The following is a 5000-nucleotide window of genomic DNA, read 5'->3' as shown; positions in this document are numbered from 1 at the left end:
TTTTTTTTTTTAGTGCTTCCCTGCAATAAATCCTCTGCCTGATCCACTCACAGTCTTCCTAAAGCTGGCAAGTGACGTACTTTTAGAATACAGCACCGACTCAGCTTTTACCTCTTCAGTACCATGACACGTTTCCATATTCATTCTGTTTACTATCTGGCGATTTTATATAGCTTCAGAAACCTATGTGGGGATTAGAATAGTGCAGACTCTGGCCACTAACTTTCTGACCACCATAAACCCTTCCTCATGTAAGTAAAATGATCTATATCATACCCAAAACTCAAGGTAAAAATGCGTCCCCGTACTGAAGGGATTAAACAACTGACGGAATACTCTAAAGAGATCTCAAGACTTTTACATGGAAAATAAATACTCTGACAAATACTACACATTTATTTATTTCCTTCAGACGTCACAGAACGCCTTCATGGATTTAAATGGGAAAGCTAATCCAAATAGTTGATGGTGCAGGTATCTCTCTCTCTCTCTCTCTCTCTCTCTCTCTCTCTCTCTCTCTCTCTCTGGTTTACCAAAAACGCTCTTAAAAACGCGTGTAATACCAACTAAAGATCAATAGCCTGGCTCTTAATAGTGTTTCTTTTGTTAAGAGTGTAGAAATCTTGGTCATCTGTCACTAGAATAATAAAAACGCTCTTATAAACGAGTGCAATTTCAGCTATAAATCATTACCCTAGTTCTCAAAAGTGGTCCTTCTATTAATAGCGCAGAAATTTTGGTCATCTGTCACTAACATTGTAAAAACACTCTTAGAAACGGGCGTAACTTCAACTATAGAGAGTTTTGAGAGTAATGGAGGTGCGCGAGGAGTGTTTCAGAATTTGTTAACACAGGAATAGGCAAAAGGGAATTGAGTTACGAGAGTGAACCAGCAAGGAAAGGACAGTGACGTCTTGCCCTAATACGGGTGGCGCATGCTTTCATTCAGCCCACAGCCTGTGCACGCAGCCACGCCCCCCTCCTCTTCCTCCTCCTCTCTGGCACTGCGCCATGCCTCGCCACGTTGCTACTACCGCACCACCTCCACTGCCGAAGGTTACTTGAGTAGTGTACAATTCAAGTCCTTGTCATGGTTTGTTGACTCTTTTCACTTTTTTGGAAGAATGAATGACTGGCAAAGTTACTGAATTTGTGACTTAATGATTGAATGACTAAAATCACTAAACAATTTCTTCACCATGACACGTTTTCATATTCATTCTGGTGAGTATTTGGTGATTTTCTACTGCTTCAGAAACTTATGTGGGAATTAAAATAGTAGAGACTCTGCCCATTAATCTTCTGGCCTTCATAGAGCCTTCCTAATGTAAATAAAATGGCTTAATTATATCCAAAACTCATGGTAAAAATGTGTCTCAGTACTGAAGGGGATCACTAATAATTCTAAGTGATTGACTGGATGACTCTAACCAAGAACACTCCTAACTCGCTCACTCACTCAATTACTAACACCCTCACTAATTATCTTACTAAACTAAACCAAGGTAGCTTATCTAATAACTCATAACATAAGTAAATGAAACTAACTAACCAACCCCAAAAAGTGAAGCCACCCACAAACAAACGAACGAACGAACCGCTTACTACATAAACTAATAAACTGTTTAAAAAATTGTACCCAGAATACTACGTACTTTAAACACAGTCTTTCCACTCCACCTAACCTAACCTAGCTTAACCTAAAGTAACCTAACCTAACCTGACCTGACCTGACCTGACCTGACCTGACATGACCTAACCTAACGTAGTCTAACCTAACTTAACCTAACCTAACCTAGCTTAGCCTAAAGTAACCTAACCTAACCTGACCTAACCTGACCTGACCTGACCTGACATGACCTAACCTAACGTAGTCTAACCTAACTTAACCTAACCTAACCTAGCTTAACCTAAAGTAACCTAACCTAACCTAATTTAACGTGACCTGACCTGACCTAACCTAACCTCTAAGTCCATCAACACTCCACATCACACTCACTTCAATCCACTTATACTCTTCCACTCTCTCTCTCTCTCTCTCTCTCTCTCTCTCTCTCTCTCTCTCTCTCTCTCTCTCTCTTATGCATCTGTCCCTTGTTTACTTATTCAGATGGATTATTCTTATTATGTAACTCAGAAGTGAAGGAATGACATTTATGAGAGACTGGGTTCTCTCTCTCTCTCTCTCTCTCTCTCTCTCTCTGTGTGTGTGTGTGTGTGTGTGTGTGTGTGTGTGTGTCCTTGCCAGTGGATCTATTTCTCTTGACCGTGTTTTTTTTTTTTTCTTATCATCTTTATTCTTTCCGTGATCTTGAAAGAGTCGTGGTGAGAGACCAAAGCGTTTCTGAATAACAAGACTGAGCGTGGATGTGTTAGAGTGGCTGACAGGCTGACTGGTGCACTGGTGAAGCGATCGATACATCCTAAAAAAATAATAATAAAAAAAAAAAAATAACGTGTTTTGATTAATTAAGACTGAGATTGATTGAGCAGATTTCATTATGGTTCATTCAGTTTAACGTATGATGCTACACTATACACATAAATCTCTCTCTCTCTCTCTCTCTCTCTCTCTCTCATTACCTGATTTTATATTTCCTCCCGTTTAAACTTACACTATTACAAGTGAGATTTCATTCATGATTGTTACCTTACCGCTGAAATGGCATCTCTCTCTCTCTCTCTCTCTCTCTGGATGCGGAAATCTTCAAGCCAGACGCCACTTCGCTCGCCGTTTACCATCCGCTGTGTTATCAAGGGAGCGATCGGCTGTCTGACAACTGGCATGGGCTCCTATTCTCAAAGACTTCTGTGCTTCGCCTCCATTATTTCAAAAGGCTTTATTTTAAGTTTACACGAGTTTTTAAAGGTGTTTTTACTGTTCTAGTGGCAGAGTGGCAAGATTTCTACATTATTAACTTGAGAAACACTCTTGAAAATCCCGCTAATCATCTCTGTTACGCTGGAGAATAGTCATAGAGAGAAGAGCGTTTTTAAGCAGATTTTTTTTTAAGTTGTAATGAGATTAACAAGATTTTTACATTGTTAACTGAATAAAGGTTCTTGAAAACAGTCATGGTGAGAGAATAATCCGTTTTAAAGCAAGATTTTACGGTTCTACGAGCAGATAGACAAGATTTCTACAATATTAACTAGAGAAACACTCTTGAAAACCTAGCTAATCATCTGTGGCCTTGGAAAACAGTCGCGATGAAAGAGAAGAGCGTTTTTATGGTTCTAATGACAGATTGACAAGATTTCTACAATATTAACTAGAGAAACACTCTAGAAAACCTGGCTAATCATTTCTGTGGCCTTGGAAAACAGTCGTGATGAGAGAGTAAAGCGTTTCTGAATGCGGACTGTCAGCTGAGCCTCTTAGTGACTCAGCCTCTCACATCACTGCTTGAAAAATTACTACTATGGTCTTCAACACATATGTAATACTTGGTTGCTGTTCTTGTTGTTGTTGTGAAGGTTATGTACATTGGTAGAATATACTGCAGTACGTGTTTAATGCAGTATTGTTGATTTTTTACGGAATTTATTAGGTTTCTTTAATAAATCTAAAATGATATTACAATAGTTTAGACAATTGTAATGTAAGAACACCAACGATGAATATTCTAACTCCGCTCTTGATCTTCATTACGAAACAGTGCTTTCTTCACTTGAGCTCCGTATTGAGTGACTATAGCAGCGTTTTCCATCGTATCTCCATCATATCAGCTCTCTCTCCACCACCACCACCACCACCACCTCCACTAACATCACAACTCCTACATCATCAGTGGGATAAAAAACAAGGAAAAAAAAGTGTTTCTCATATTTTTATTTCCTCGTATCATTATTTTCTTCCTCGTATCTCCGCCATATCAGCTCTCTCACCACCACCACCACCACCACCACCACTACCACTTTTGTATTAATGCGAGTTTCGATGTCTTAACCCCTTCAATACTGAGACATATATTTACCTTAAGATTTGTATATGATTAGACCATTTTATTGACATTAGGAAGGATCTATGGAGGCCATGAGATTAATGGCGACAGTCTTCACTATTTCAATTCCCCACATGAGTTTTTGAAGTTGTATAAAACCATCAAATAGTCACATAAATGAATATGGAAACGCGTCATCTGAAGGGGTTAAGTTTAATCATTCTAACAGGAGTCTTACCAAGAAGTATTTACGATTCTAGTCACGGCTTCGTTGAAAATTATAATTACTAGAGGGAAAAATACTCCTAAGAACCTTATTACGTAATCACTGTGGTCTTGGTAATTGACACACACACACACACACACACACACACACACACACACACACACACACACAGAGAGAGAGAGAGAGAGAGAGAGAGAGAGAGAGAGAGAGAGAGAGAGAGAGAGAGAGAGAGAGAGAGAGAGAGAGAGAGAGAGAGAGAGAGAGAGAGATATGCAGCTCAATTACAAGTCACTCAGCTTAACATCCTCATCAACATCTCGTCATCACTATTAGCGGACACCGCTAATAGTGATCACCACCACCCTCACGGCCCCTTTATGTGGATGCGTGAGCTTACCATTCTGCCCTGTTACTCCTCATTATGGGACCTAGACAACTACGTAGTTAGTAAAGGCCAAATCTCAGTAATTTGTGCCTTTGTGAGGGCCGTGCTATACACTACACTGCACGTTCGTTAGAGAAAACATAACCAGCTCAAGTATATAGGGAGAGAAAAAAGTTGCAGGCCTAGTTCTCGTCGGCTACTACACATAAGAGTAAAAAGAAGATAAGTAGGGGAGGAGAGGGAGAGGCCAGCGTCTTACCTCTCACTTCTAAGGCTTGACTAAAGATGGTATTATAAGCACGACTCACGAAATAGAACTGGATACAGAATAGATAGTAATCAGGCTGGAGAAGACCTGGTGTTTTGAGCAAGTTGACTGGGCAGGCATCTCAGTGTGTTAATTAAGAGATAATTGGTAAGACACATGAAGAGAATAATTGGGAAT

The 5000-nt window shown here is 39.7% G+C and overlaps 1 protein-coding gene across 4 annotated transcripts in view; it reads right to left on the bottom strand.

Annotated features, from left to right (window-relative positions):
- LOC123504668 (monocarboxylate transporter 10-like) overlaps window positions 1-5000 on the bottom strand; it is a 70426-nt gene that overhangs the window by 62280 nt on the left and 3146 nt on the right. The gene's annotated exons all lie outside the window — the stretch shown is intronic.

Source organism: Portunus trituberculatus, chromosome 16 (genome assembly GCF_017591435.1).
Source record: "Portunus trituberculatus isolate SZX2019 chromosome 16, ASM1759143v1, whole genome shotgun sequence".
NCBI lineage: Eukaryota > Metazoa > Arthropoda > Malacostraca > Decapoda > Portunidae > Portunus > Portunus trituberculatus.
This window is presented reverse-complemented; position numbering and strand designations above follow the sequence as displayed.